The sequence below is a fragment of the Canis lupus genome, chromosome 4 (genome assembly GCF_003254725.2).
Source record: "Canis lupus dingo isolate Sandy chromosome 4, ASM325472v2, whole genome shotgun sequence".
In the NCBI taxonomy this organism is placed as follows: domain Eukaryota; kingdom Metazoa; phylum Chordata; class Mammalia; order Carnivora; family Canidae; genus Canis; species Canis lupus.
The window spans coordinates 58,169,270-58,184,835 of record NC_064246.1 but is presented as its reverse complement, the minus strand read 5'-3'; the positions used below and the strand labels follow the sequence as shown (position 1 = coordinate 58,184,835).

The window sequence follows — 15,566 nt, the reverse complement described above, 5'->3', positions numbered from 1 at the left end:
TCAATTAGAAGCTTGAGAGACAAGCAGGGCAACAGAGCATCTCCTCCAGGTTCTACATTTGTGCCCTGGGACAGATTGGGACACAAGTGTGAACTCAACCTTGTAGGAAGGCCCATGGGAAATCTCAATTTTCTCCTCCTGACTGGAAAGGCGACAGGAGGTCCCTGTACAGGAAGAGGGATAAGGAGAGGGGAGAAGAGCTATCCTGAAGGTCTGGGTTTGGGGTGGCTCTCTGGGAGGGAGGAAGTTTGTATTCTGAAGTCATGGGGGATAGACTCCCCCAGAGGAATGAAAAGCTTCTTTTTTTAAATTTAAATTCAGTTTGCCAACATATAGTATATACTAAGTTTCAGATGTAGTGTTCAATAATTTATCACTTGTATATAACAGCCAGCACACATCACATTATATGCCCTCCTTAAAACCTATCACCAAATTACCCCACCCCACCCCCACCTCCCTTCCAGCACCCTCCGTTTGTTTCCTAGAGCATCTTTCAGTGAGTAGCACAAATTGCAGAGGCCGGAATGTCCCTGCTACATAGCCTTGTCTAGTGGGGTGCTTCCTGTCTGTGCCTGTTGTCACTCTGAATCCAGTGGAATCCTTTGCAAAAGGGTGAGTTTTCAGACATGTAGACACCAAGTTCCACACTGGGTGACCTTGAGTAACTAACATGAGTTCTGTGCCTCTGTTTTTCCTCATCTTTAAGAGGGATATAGTAAGTAAACTCACCTCAGGCAGTTGTTCAGAAGGTTTGATTCGATGGTTCATATTAAATACTTAACATGGTGCACAGCACTCAGCCATCACGAAATAAATGCTAACTGGTGTGATTTTTACTGTTGTGATTTTTAAACTATAATCATTATCATAGGTGAATTAAACAGAGCTGGCGCTGTGGTAGATGCAAGTTGGGGGTACAGAGTCTTAACTCCCATTTGTTGCCACCTCCACCTTCTGAGGCATCTCTGTGACATTCCCAGGCTCCATGAGGGCACAGTTGGAAGACTACTAGAAGTCTAATCTGTTTAGAAAGATGGGAAGACTATGCCCAGACAAGGGAAGGCATCGTATTAAGTCATGTACGACAGTGGTGGCGCAACTAGAACCAGAACCCAGTCTCCCTGTCCTGGGCTCTTTTCACTGACCAAGCAGCTGCCCCCAGCCTGGCCTTTCTCCCCACCTGGAGGCTCCTTGGAACCCACAAGGCCATCCTTAAGGTCACCAGCCAGGAGGAGACTGCAGGGGGTAGGAGCTAGGCCTCAAGGTCAGACCTGGCCTTCATCCTGCCTCTGCTTGCATCTCGGGACATGGCTTTGTCTCTCCCCGGCTCAGTTTCTCCATTTGTGACATGGAGATATCAGTTCTTACCTCATGGTAAGTCCCATGGAGTTCTTACCTCATGGAGGATTTAATGAGCTTCTGCATGGAAAATATTTAGCACAGTGCCAGGTACACAGGAAATAGCTAATGTTATTACTATTATTAGTCATTACTATTGTAAAAATACAGTAATGTTACTACAATTATATTAGGTGTTAAAAAGAAAGTACATGGGGAAAAAAGGGAACCATGTATGTGTACTGATCCCTGCCTATGTCCCAGGAGCTCCTTCCCAAAGCACCCTTCTATATATACACACACACGTGTGTGCGCACACGCACCATGGGTCTTCGTGACATCCCTTCTTTCCTTGCAATGATCTGTAGCAAAGCTCAAGCAGGCAGGTTGAATGACATCAAAATAATAAGAATAATATGTATTCCAGGGTGCCACTGGCTCAGTCGGTTAAGCATCCAACTTGTTGGTTTCGACTCAGGTCATGATCTCAGGATCATGAGATCAAGCCTTACTTCAGGCACTGGGCTGGGTATGGAGCCTGCTTAAGATTCTCTCTCTCTCTCTCTCTCTCTCTCTCTCTGCCTCTGCACCTCCCCCCACTCATGCACATACACACACACACACACATACACACTCTCTCTCTCTCTCCCTCTCTCTCAAAAAAAGGAAGAATTTCTATTCCATATTTTCTTTTCCTGTCACCCTTTCCCCTGTAGTGGGTGCAGAGAGCTAATCAATGTAACGTCATTCAGAGGCTGAGGGAGGGAGTCGGGTGGATGTGAGGTGCCAGTGAAAACAGAAGGTAGAGAATGTCGTGGGTGCACCCCAACAACATGAATTTCCTGATCTTTTTCATTCCGACGCTGGCATGCCGGGGTGGCCTCTCCACGCCCCATCCTCTGTGATCTGTATAATGAGTCCATTCGGCATAGCTCCCGTCTCTATCCAGGACATGACAAGCTGCCTTCCCAGGAGCTAGCGGGCCCCGGAGCCACCAGTAAAGTGGACCCCGTTCCTCCTAGCTGGCTCTGAGACGCTGCTGGGACGGAAGCTTCTCATTGTTCCTCGTGCATGCCACCATCAGCCACCCAAGGCCACTCCCAGTCAGGTCTCCTCTAACTCAAGCACCCTGGGAGGTGGGGAGGCCACTGTTAGGGCCACAGAACATGATGGCCACCCGCTCAGGCTTGGGCCTAAGGCAGCTGTTTGGAGTGCCGCCTACGTTTATGACCATTGCTGGCCGTATGATGTAGTGTAAACTACTGAACCTGACTGAGTTTCAGTCTCTTCATACATAAATCAGAGAAGATAATCATCAGGCTCAGTTAAAACGAAGTGCCTAAAACCATCCTCACATTGCCCCACACAGGAGCCCTCACTTGCAGACACGGTGTTGAAGGTGGGCCCCACTCCTTTGGTGTCAAGGGTCCTCGGTAACCCATCAGAGGGCCAAGCAGGGGGCCCAGTGGGGGCTGAGCAGAACCCCCTCATTTTATGGGACCTCCCGTGTCCATCTGGGAACGGGGCCTGGTCCCTGTCTCCTGCCTTCATGGAGCTGGCCCTCCACTGAGCTGTTGTCCAGTGATACCCCCAGGATGGTGACGTTTAGGGAATGTGAAATGTGTACGGAGATACAGACACTGTCGCCGCTGACATTTATTGAACATTTACTATGTGGTGAGGCCCTGTAGTAAGCACTTGGCACGCATTGTAGCTTTAAACTCGCTCACAGCAACTCTGTAATTATCCTCATTTTGTAGACCAGGTAAATGAGACTCAGAGAGGTTACCCAACTAACAATGCACACAGCCAGCATGTGGCCACGGCAGGATTAAAATTCGGATCACCGGTGTGTGATGGGATCCCCTGCCTCCCCCTTCCCTGGGGAAGGGTTGGAAATAGCACTCAAGAGGAGAGGGATCGTAGAACCACGGGCCCTCCCAGCCCAGCAAACGCAGATTGTCAGCAAAGGCTCTGTGTCCAGCTTTCCCTCTCAGCCCATTCCCCCTGGCCTGGCCTGGCCTGGCCTGGCCTCGCCATGCTGCCCGTCCGGCCGAGGCCAGACCCCTCTGCGCACAACTGCGACAAAGCAGGTGGCAGGCAGGCCTGGGCAGGCAGGGAGCGGCACTCCAGCAGTGGGATGCCACAGGCAGATCCTCTCTGAAGCCCCTGTCAGTGCCGCGAAGCTGGCTGAACCTGTGGTGGGCTGGTGGCACGAAAGAGTTAGGGGTGATTGTGAGCCTCAAGGTGCATACTAATGAGATGCCAAGCAGCCTCTGCTGGTTGGCTCCAGGCCAAGCCCTGGAGTTCCATACACTCAAGCCCCCTGAGCTCAGTCCATACTGATTTCCTGTTTCCCACAGTAGCTCTGAGCTCCACTCCACCGTGGCACACACAGAGTGGAGCCACTGGGCCCACTGCGTTATCACCAGACAGGGCTGGCCCTTGAATTGAACCAGTGGTTCCCACCATTGGGAATCCCCTAAGAGGGTGCGGGTGGGGGTTAAAACCACTCATTGCCAGCCCCACCCCAGATCTCTGCTAAACAAAATCATTAGGGGTGGGGCTCAGGAATAGATGTTTAACAAGTTCCCAGGGTGATTTTGGTGGGACGGGTGTTTGGGATCTGCTAAGCAAGGGCATCTCTTCCTTTAGGATCCTCTCATGCCTCCTTTCAAAATGGATATCCCATCCGTGACCCTCTCCTAGGCTCCGGTGGAGAGGGGTGGGGAAGGGAGGAGAAGACCGCAGGCTCATAGAAGTGCTTCCCCAAAGTCAGTGCGTTAAAAATCACAGCCTCATCGCAAGCAGTCTGATTTAGTAGGGCTGCAGTGCGCTGAAGCGCACAGTGTCCCCTACAGGTGGTCTGCTGGCCCCTGTGGGGAGAGGGGGGTGGGGTGTAGACACAGCCCCTCAGGTAGGGCAGACCCACAGTTATCTCTGGAGTCATTTAGAAGAGCAGACAGGAAAGGGAAAGTGACAGGTCTGATTCCCGTGTCTGACTTGCACCTGAGAGTCTCTGAATCTGCAGATCGCTCTATGCATCAGCATCTCAGACCCCGGAGGCAATTGTTTATCTTGCTGTGGTCAGGTCTGTCTATCTCCCAGATAGATGCTTAGCCCCGTGAACCATATTCTACTTGCAGTGAATGGAGCTGAACCGGAAAATAAAAAGGGTTCCATGCACGTATGTACATCTCATGACACAGCAGTCCTGCTCTTAGGGGACACAGCAAAAATGTGCACGTGGACTCACCAAAGACTAACAGAGAATGTTCAAAGAGGCACTATTGTAGTAGCCCCACAGTGGAAACACCTAAAATGTCCATCAAGAGCAGAATGAGGATATTCATCCAAGGGAATACTATACAGCAAGGGAAATGAAGTATTGTTCTAGGCAACAGTACAGATGAATCCCACTCACATAGCGTGGAGCAAAAGCAGCCATATGCAAAAGAGTGCATACTGTACTCTTCCGACTATATAAAGTTTAAAAATAGGCAAACTTATCTGTGGATTAGAGTAAGACAAAGTTGTCCTTGCGGGGGGTTAGTAACTGGCAGGGGCACAAAGGAGGTTTCTGTAATGGTGGAAATATTCTGTTTCTTCATCTGGGAGCTGGTTAGTTTCTGGAATGTTCATTGAGCTTATGATTTGTGCATTTCTCCGTGCATATTATACTTCATTAAAAAGTTTTCTGAAAATGCTAATAAAGGACTTCAAAGAACCTTTAATAAAAGGGAAGACACTGAAATAATAAAAGCATTCTGACTACAGCACATTGCATAGGATTTCATTGCTTCTGGGATCTTGGACTCTTCCTGCCCCAGGACCAGGAAGGAGATAGTTCTCAGAAACCAAGAAGCACGGGAGCTGTGCCAGAGCATACCAGGACTGTGGAACACTGAACACTCAGCAGCTCCCTCTCCCCACCCTCACAGAACCGCAAGGGCAAGGCAAGCCCACTCTCCACTGGGTTCCCAGGCTCAGCTGAGTCCCCATTCACTGGGGTTTACTTCATGCAGCATTTTTTTCTATCCTCAGAGCAGTTTTCTTGTCCACTTTCTAGTTTGATCCCCTCAAAGGCAACCAAAGAGTATTTCCATTTTATAGATAGGGAAGTTGAGACGCAGAGAGGGGAGGGCCGGAAGATTTGGCCAAGTTCATACTGCCAGCAAATGGCCCAATCAGAACTCAAACACAGGTCTTCAGCTACCAAGTCCAACATTCCTTTGGCTATATCACAGATAGGCTCTTCTCAGTAATAGTCATGCTGATTGTAGCTTCATCCCTTGCCTGTGGCTGTCAGAGTCTTTCAACAACCCAAGGATGTAGGTACTATCATTTTATCCCCATTTTACAAATGAAAAAAACTGAGAGTCAGGAAGCCCAAGTGCCTGTCCCAGGTCAGTGGCCAGTAAGATGGTATGTGGATTGGAAAAATGGCCTCTCCAGAATTGGAGCTCGGAAACATTCGTTTAGTGGTTTCCAAACCCAGCTGGTCCTCACCTGGAGTTCCAATGGAGCTTGTAAAAATACAGATTCCCGGGCCCCACACCCAGATCCCACATTCTAGGGCTGTAGATCAAGATGGGGCTGAGGAATCTGGATTTTTAAAAACAGCCCTAGGCATTTGAGAAGTTCAGCCCTAAGCTAGACTGCCACTGAAATAGGACAGTGAAAACAAAACAACTTAAAGGTAAAGTTTCATTTACAACTTCCAAATTAACACACTGAGCCTCTCTAATAATTAGAGTTCCCCTAACGATGGTACACAACCCATCAAGAAAGTATTTGACAACACCCCAGCTGCCTGGGTAATCACTATGTTTGTGTGTGTGTGAAGGGGCAGGAGGGTGACTGGCCAGGAGCATCAGGAGGGCTCTTGGGGAGCTGAGGGTATCTGCTTTTGCTCCGGTCACAGGTTGGACACTGGTGTGTTCATTTGATTATAACTTATAACTTGATGTTCTTGAATGTTTGCAAGATGGAAAAAAGCACAGTCAGGGACACTGTATAAGGAATCTTTACAGGGTAGAGACATACTAGGGATCTAATAGGGTTCTTCTAATTATATATTTCCAAGAGTTGGAGATTTCTTGGACTTGAATTTTCCAAGATGCTATGATTCTCTCGATTCAATTCCCAAGACTTCAGGAGCCCCCAAATCTGTCATAGTAGCTAATGTTTAGTGAGCTTTTAATATGTGCTGGCTACTATGCTAACAACTTTATATGCATCCACACACAGTTCTGCGAGGTAGATAGCATTACACACCCTGCACCCTCAGAGAGGTGAAGTGATGTGTCCAAGGCCATGGACATAGCTGGAGCACCCTGGCTCCAGAGCTCATGTGCCCAAACCCTGACGCAATGCTCCCCCGCTTCCCAAGGCTAAGCCCCTGGGCATCCAAAATGATGCATTTTGTGCCGTGCGGTCTTGCATTTGCTGAGAGGATCCAGAGGAAAGGGGATGCTGCAGGTACAGACAACAGCTCTGACCTGGGGCGCGTGAGCACACGCACACTAACATTACCCCACAGCTGGCATGTACAGTCCTGCTCAGCTTGCACGGAGGCCAACCGCTTGAGCACTGGAGCCAAACAGGACCTAGAAAATGGAGAATTCTCCACTATGGGCTCCCTGCCCCCAGCAATGGAATGGACAGGTGCCTCGCAGGGGCCACTCCAGTCTCAGGAATGGGAAAAGACTCAGGACTGAGAGAAGGCAAGGGGGGGGGGGGGGTGCGATTTCTCTCTTCCACAAGCTCCACACTGGGAAATGTTTAAGGCAATTGCCTCTTTCAGGAGGAGATGAATTTTAGGAGAGAGTTTGCTAATCAGTGGAAATATCAGGCATGCACTTGCCCAAGGGGAGACAACAAAATAACCTTGTACTCCAATTCCCTTCCTTAAATTTCTGCTCCTCCCCACAGCCACACACAGTAGCCAAGTCCCCCTTCAACTTAACCTCCCTCAAAACAGTCCTCCAATATTTACAAAATAAAGGCCATGCTCCTACTATGATTTTCTGAAGTCCTATGTTTTATATACAGACATATGAAGATATTTTCAGATGCAAGTATATATCTGGGATTTGCTTCAAAATAATCTGATGAGGGAAGAATTAGTGGAGGAAACACAATTGTTGAAGCTGAGTGATTTTTTATACTCTTCTGCTAACTTTTGTTTATTTCTATAATTTCCCATGAATTAAAAAAATCATATATAAATTACATTAAAAAAAAAAAGCCGTATGCCTTAGCATGTCACATAAGCCCTTCAATGACCCGGCCCCACCCTACCTTTGAGTGCACATCTCTAACCATTCTCCACCCAGGTGATGGTTTCCTGCACACACCTGCCTTGCCTTGACACATGCTACTTTCTTTTTCTGAAGTCCCTTTCCTGCTATCCATTCCTTATTTAAGCCTTATTCAGAGTTCAAAACTGAAGTTTTGTGACAGCTCCTCCAAGAAAGCTTCCTTCACTGACTCTATGACTAGGCTGAGTATCTCTCCTCTGGGCCCCCATGACAGTCTCAGTGTGCCTCTATTTTATTGCCTACCTCAAGGTATTCATCCATCCATCTATATAGGTCTGCCTCCCCCAACCGTGAATCTCTGGGGACCTGACACATGGAACACACTCATTAGGTGTAGTGAACTGAGTGCCGAGAGGACAGAAGCTGTGGGATGGAGAGGAAGTGGCTTAGCCTTTCTGAGTGTCTCTTATCTTCACATGGAAAACGGCACCAGCAGCAGCCAAGAGGCACTACTGGGCTGGCCTGCAGGGCAGTTATGCAGAGTAGAAGGTCCTTGTGAAATGGTCTAACCTGGTGACAGCCCAGTCAATGAGCACTCCCCTTTACATGTTTAAATCTCATGCTCAGCAATGGCTCCCTGTTGGCTGTACAACGACCCAGGACACCATTACAAACTGGTGACTTGAGGCAAGTAATTCAAAATCTATGGTTCTGGAACACCTGGGTGGCTCAGCGGTTTGGTGCCTGCCTTTGGCCCAGCGCATGATCCTGGAGACCCAGGAGCAAGTCTCGAGTTCCCCATGGGGAGCCTGCTTCTCTCTCTGCCTATGTCTCTGCCTCTCTCTGTGTATCTCATGAATAAATAAATAAAATCTTTTAAAAAATTCTATGTTTCCATCCATTGAATGGGACCAATGATTCTTGGAGACTTCAGGGAACTCCTGAGGAACCTTCTAGTTGCACAGTTACAGATACCTGCCAACTCACTGGCAGTGGTGTATAACCCCATGTGTGCATGTGCATGTGGCGGGGGGGGTGTTTGTGGGAGTTGGGGGAGAGGTCCAATTTATGAGGTTTATGTCCCCTGTCCCCTGAAGGGCCACTCAGAGTCTAGCCACCAGCCTGGTTGTGTTGTGGGGATGATTGGCCGGCCTCCTAAGTGAATGACCAACCCGACCCGGAAGCAATACTCTGAGCCAGGCTCGGCAGAGAGAGGTGGAGGTAAGTGAAAAGGCCTTCCCCACTCACATGCTGAGTGACCTCAGCCAAGTGCTCAGCATTCTCTGTCCAGGCTGCAGCGTCTCCATCTGTCTGATTCGATTATCTCTAAGGATCCTTCGCTCCCCACTCTTATTGATCTGTGACTGGCTAATGCTTAGTCCCTGTAAGTGACAGTGCTCATCTATGAATTAGAAATGAAGATTCATTTGTTCTCTCAGCAGATATGCAATGAGCATCTTTGATTGGCCAGGCGCTGTGCTAGACACAGGACCAGAGCAGTGAGCAACACTTAGTAGGAGAGATAGTACAGAAAAAGACCCTCGAATAATTAGTAACTACAACTGCAATTTTTCTTATGAAGGAAGACTTCAGGGTGCTGTGGGTGGTCTCCACCCAGGGAAAGCAGAAGGAGCCGGTTAGTTGATGACCATCAGTGTACTGAATACGACCCTGTGCGCTACATTTAAATGTCACATCGATCTCTGAGAAAAAGACAATCGTTAGCCCTATTTCTCAAATGAGAAGACGGAGGTTTAGGGAAGTTGAGGCCCAGTCACACAACTAAAATAATATCCAGGATTTGGAGTTACACTTTTCTTTGTAAGTCTATCTAGAAACCCCCATTATCAATGTAAGCATTAAGACCATCAGCCATATAAATAGTAGCATTGAGATTCTGAGCCAACTCAGCTTGTGTGGGGGACCCAGGAAGTATGGGAAATGCCCAGAGGCTCCGCCCTGTCCAATTCCGAAGGAGCCCAAAAGGCAAGGCGCACCCAGGGAATACAGAAGGTCCCTGATTATACCAACATCATTGCCTGGCTCTCTTTAAGACTTGGCCCTTGCCCCACATTCTGTCCCACCTGGCCTCACCTGGCCAGTAGCAGTGCCAGCACCATCGTCTGTTACGGGGCTGCTGGAAGGAGAACTTCTAGGCCGAGGTGAGTTCATTTGTGCCCAAGGAAGAAAGTGCAGGGAGCAGACCACGGTGGCCCAACTCACAGGGGACCAGCTGGCAGCCCCTCCCTGTAGAAAGGACAGCCACCGCTGACACACAGGGGCTGGAGAATGTCAGAGCCCTTCTTGGTCTGTCTCCTGAGTCCTTAAGGAGACCACTAAGAATCATGGAATCAGAAGGAGTTTCCAGGGAGATCTTGGCTCCCTCTAGCTCCTCTTCCATTTTACAGATGAGAAAACTGAGACCTGGGGAGCTTCTGGCAGAGGAGGGTGTCACTGTTGCACTCTCTCGGGCTAGCCAGTGTCATGGACTCAGCACCTCCCTGCCACGGTGTAAGCTGGGGTCTGTGGAGAACACCAGGGGAAACTTTGCCCCGGGATTCCTCACCTGCAAAATTGACAACCATTCCCTCTTTGCCTTTATCCCACAGGCTTACTGGGGTGAATCAGCTAAGAGTGGATCATAGCCACCTTCATTTTATATGTAGGAAAATAGGCCCAGAGAGGTATGGAACCATCTTAGGCTACACAGCCTGCGAGTTACAGAGACGTGAATCATGAAATTCTCTTTCCATCCCCCCTGCTTCAAAAACTCTCAATTTTCAAATGACCAGGCGTACTCAGCCCAGTCCCTGAACTGGGAAGCATCCAGTAAGTATCAACAGTAATAATAACTATTATACTAGTCGTGTTCTGCGTGGAGGGCTCTGTTAATCTGCCCAGGCTCAGCTCCCCATCTGTCAAAGGAGCCCTGAGCCTGCTTCTCTGCCTCCCTCCTCTCTCCTGAGCCGAGGCCACCAGCCCTAGAGTGTGGCAGGGGCCAGAGACAGCCTTTCTGAGCCCTCCGCAAACCGGGGCATGCTCTGCTGCTCCCCACATTGGGGCATACGGCACACCCTCTCTCCAGTGGAAGGCTGAACTCTGGCCTGGTGGCTCTGTTCAGCGTTCCACTCCAGCTCACCTTCCTCCAAAGATATGCATCGGATTCCTGTTTCCCCCAAGACAGGGGAACAGACCTGCTCCCACTCACCCCACCTCAGGGGTGCCTCTCAGACTCACAGCCTTTTACAGCCCTTAGAGATGGTGAGCACCCTCACTTTACAACCAGGAAAGCTGAGGTTCTAATCAGGGTGCCTCAAGAGCCATACAGGAGCCAGGGCTGGCCAGCTTATCAGACTGTCCCGCAAGCCCTCCTTCTCTCCTCCACGCCAGGTGGCTTTTCTGTAATAGGACTCCTTTGCCCCCTGGACATACACCAAGAAGCCAGCACCTCTTGGTTCCCTGGTCCCAGAACCTCCCCCTAAAAGTACGTAGGAAAATGTCCCCACATCCCTCTGAAGGCTCATCCCCAGAAAGCCCATGCGGAGACTCTCATTCTTGCAAGGACACGACTCCAACTTCCCACACGTGCAAATATGACCTTGCTCCTCCATGAGATCAGACTCCTGGCCTTGTCCATTCCTGGGCCCCAATCTCCAGCCCCCAGGCTTGGGCTGGCTACATCTCTGGCTGCAATCAGTGTACCTAGGTGCCCTGGGCCCAGGTGTCCCTGCCCTACCCCCACCATGACTGCCCCAGTCCAATCCTGATCCCGTCACCCACCCTCCAAGAACCTGGACCGCCCCCACCTGCTCTGGGACAAGGCACAAGAATGGATCCGCTGTGCACCCCCTCCCCCAACCTCCCATCCTCCAGCAGTCCTTACCTATGCCCTTCAGGTAGGGGAGGGTGCCCCAGGCTGGGCTGCTGGGCCGCTGGGCTGGAGCCCTCTCCGCGAGCTTGGGGCTGACAGGCTCCGGAGGGAGGCGCAGAGACTCCGCGCAGGAAAGCCCGCGTGCACTCGCGCTCCGAGGAGGCTGCTGAGAAAGTTGGAGTAGGTGTGTCCCAGCCCAGGAGGAGGAGGAGGAGAATTGAGGCGGATCATCCCCTCCTGCCAGCTCTCGGTCTCACGGAGAGGGAGGGAGGGAGGGGAGCCAACTGGTTTGTGGCCCAGAACTCACAGTGGGGAATCGAGTCATGGAAAATGATGGCTGGAAAGTTGCTGAGAAACCAGGCCCATCTCCACCTCCCTCCTGGGCTTTCCAGAGGGATAAACTGAGGCCCCAGGCAGGTAGTCCTTGGTGGAGGACACACAGAGACCATGAGCCATCTAAAGAAGGACCTGGGTGGCTAAGCTCTGGGCTGGCGCTCCCTGAACATTCCTCCCTGACGCTGCAGATCTAGGACACCCCCCACCGCCACCCCCACCCCCACCCACCCAGGTCTGTTCCAAAACCCTGGCGCTGCTGCCTCCCAGCTCAGTAACCCTGGGTGAGATACTAGTCTGAGCCTCAATTTCCTTTTTTCTTTTTTTTTTTTTACAGATGAGGATAATAATAACTCTTATCTTATGAGGATTAAATGAAATAAAGGTTAAAAGGAAGTCACTTAGCAGAGAAAGTCTCCCGTGAAAGGTCATTCTTCTCATTGTGACTCGCTGTGACTTTCTCTACAAGTGGCTTAACCTCTCCAAGCTCTGGCTGCCCCATCTGTGAAATGGGAATAGGAATCTTGGCTTCATAAGATTGTGCAGATCCACGGGACAGATACTGTGTGTAAAGTGCCAAGCACAGCACCTGCCTCTCACTGGGAAGCAAGATATCTGAGTTTTGGTACAATTTATGGGGTACCTCTCTGCTCTGGCTCCCCAAATGACTCTAATATGCTCCCTGCGTCGAGAACCAGTGTTTTAAGGGAAGGGAAAAAAAGTCAGACAGGGATTAGCTTTTCAGTTATAGAATGCATTCCTTTGCTTGTTTTGTGTGAGGCCCAGTACCTACACTTTTCCAGGGACTGTACCTGGTGCTGGGGAAAGAAGGGTAAATGAAGCCGTTCCTGCCCCACCCTCCCAGCGGAAAATGGTTCTGCAACCATCCTATCCAATCCCCTCCCTGCTACCCAGGACTCGCAGCCCTCTGCAGCTTCCCTGACCAGTGAGTCTTCGCTTGCATACCTCTAATTATCGGGAACTCATTACCTCTCCCACCAATCAGTTCTGACTGTTGGCATCTTTATCTGATGTTCAGCTGAGCCCCAACCCTTGAACCTGGTTAATAAACAAAAATTTTGCATTTCTTTATTATTACCATTATTATAAGCTACATGACCCAAGGCAGATGACTCAAATTTGCTAAGTCTCTGTTTCCTCAATTGTTAAATGAGCTGACGACTCCTGGGGCTGCTCAGAACAGATGTCTTTTCTCTGCCATGTGACAAAAGCTGAGGCCTGGTTCTATGGCTAGGACACGGTTCTCTAAGAGTCCAGGCTGGACCCTAAGGGCAACTGGAGGCATTAAGGTTCTGGTCTTGATGCTTATAAAGGAGTAATGAGGCTCTTGGCTATTTCCCAGCTCTTGGCAACTATTCATTCATGGACCTGCTGCAGCCACTGTGGGCGGCACGCTTGGGAATCTGTCACCAGCGTCGGGGATGACCAGGTGCCAGGCAGGCTGCTGTGGTATGTTGCCCAAGACACCCAGAGGAGCTCCCCAGCTGGGGGGAGAATCTCCCAGGCCTCTCTCCTACAAGCTGCCTCAGCCCTGATTGAGAGGCCTAGGGCTGGATATGCAGCATGAGGGGAGCTCCAGTGGGAAGGCTGACCTGGACAATTATCCACTTGACTGGTTATCACCCAAGTCTCCGAGTCCGGGCCGATTAGGCATTAACCCAAGGGAAGGTGGCTGAGTGGCCCCCAAGAGGTCTTTGACTAGTCATGTGCAGAGTGGCAGGCAGCTGTCTCCCCTCTGGTCCCTACCTGGGCCAAGGCTGGCCTCCAGCCTGTCCAGTGCAGGGATAACCTACAGCCTAGGGAGGGAAGGAAGGGATGACTTCCCCAGTCACTACTGATCCAGACCCTCGTCCTTCTTCCTTTTTGGCCCCAGGACCTGTCTGGGGCATCTGCTGGCCTCCAGTGCCCCATGCACCAGGGAAATTGGACTCCACAGTGTCCCCCAAGCATACTTGGACACTTCTCGTTCCTGAGCTCCACTCACAGCTTCCTGGACATCTAAGATCATCCCTATCCATCTTGGTACAGCCCCCATAGGCCACCTCCCCTCTGTGAGCTCCCCCGACCACACTCCTGACCTGAGTGAGAAGTAATAATATAACAATAATAGCTAATCTTAATGTCAGGCACTCAACTCAGCACTCTGTGGGGATTATCTCGTTTCTCTGAACACCACCACAGTGGATTAGGTGGTTATCATGCTCTATTTTTCAGATGAAGAAACTGAAGCTCAGAAAAGCTTTAATTACTTGCCCAAGGTCACAGGTCTAGACTAAGCTTTCAACCTCCCATCTGTCTGAAGTCCTTAACCACTGGGCTGCACTGTCCTGGGTCTGTCCCTCCTCCTGCAGCCCTCTGACTAAACCACCTGTGTGACCCTCTGCTTTGTGTTCTGCTTCCATATACCCCTGTCTTCACTGCAACCCTGGCCCGCTCCATAGTAAGCTCTCAGGGGATGGATCTCTATCTAACTCAGTGGTTCTCAACGAAGACTGCGCATTGACATCACCTGAGGAGTTTCACAAATCCTGATGCCCAGGCCCACCCCCAGACCAATCACATCCTACTTTCTGGGGGTGGGCCCCGGGGCATCGGTGTTTCCTACACAGTGCCAGGCACGTTATGGACGTTAAAAGGAATTACATCTGATCTGAATTCTCTCTAGGGACCTCAGTTTCCCTATCTCAACAAAGCAGATGTTGAATTCAGATCTTTAATTCCTAGCACTGATATTCTAAAATTCTTTTTTTTTTAAAGATTTTATTTATTCATGAGAGAGAGAGAGAGAGAGGCAGAGACATAAGCAGAGAGAGAAGCAGGCTCCATGCACCGGGAGCCTGACGTGGGATTCGATCCTGGGTCTCCAGGATCACGCCCTGGTCCAAAGGTAGGCGCCAAACCGCTGCGCCACCCAGGGATCCCTGATGTTCTAAAATTCTAATATTCTTTACAAGGATGTTATAGGCTTCTAAAGACAAACCTAGCAAATAGTCTCTGTCCACTCCTGTTACCGGCCTGAGGAAAGCCATATTACCCCTGTGGACTGGGTGAGCTTTCCCTCCTCCCTTCTGGGTTATCCTTTCCAGAGCAATCTGTGCACCTTTACCATGGGACAGACAGTATAAACGGGGGGCCTGAGCAGTGATGAAAACTCTGACTAGGTGGCTAACTTCAGGGCGCTCATAAAGTCTGAAAACACAGATCATGTTATTTTCATTTTTAGCAGACTGGATCCTTTTGATTCTTTTGGGGGCAGGCTAAAGGCTCAGATTTCTTCCGTGAAAAGCAGATACAAATCTTCAGAGACAGACAGCATTATCCCAGATGCGAGTGCAGGGTCAGCTGACCAACATCTAGGTTGGCCCGGGGCTGAGGGGTTCCCAGGGATCAGGAGCAGGACGGTCCCAGAGAAACAGGAATGGCGGTCACCCAACCGGAGGGAACTGCAGCATTATTGCGTCACCCATATGTGTCACATACCCAGTGTGGGTGCCGAGTGAGTGGGGTCCACTTGGGAAGACCATTCTTAAGAGAAGATTCAGCTCGGGGACAGTTGGCTGATGGACTGGCTATTTTGAAACAACATGTCAATGAACTTGCAATGCAGCTGTCATTTCCAGGGCTGGGGGCCCCTGCCATCACGCAGCCTTCTCCCTGGAGAGGGCCACACTGCAGGAGGGGAGTGGGCTGGGAGAGAGGTACAGAGCAGAGACCCCGGAGCCTGGGCTGTGGACCTG

At 50.3% G+C, this 15,566-nt stretch overlaps 1 protein-coding gene across 1 annotated transcript in view; it reads right to left on the bottom strand.

Annotated features, from left to right (window-relative positions):
* Window positions 1-11,648, bottom strand: part of FAT2 (FAT atypical cadherin 2) — an 80,918-nt gene extending 69,270 nt beyond the window's left edge. Inside the window, exon 1 of the mRNA XM_025435257.3 lies at window positions 11,488-11,648. The gene's annotated coding sequence lies outside the window, so the exon portion shown is untranslated. The remainder of the gene's footprint in view (window positions 1-11,487) is intronic.
* Between the last annotated feature and the right edge of the window lie 3,918 nt (window positions 11,649-15,566).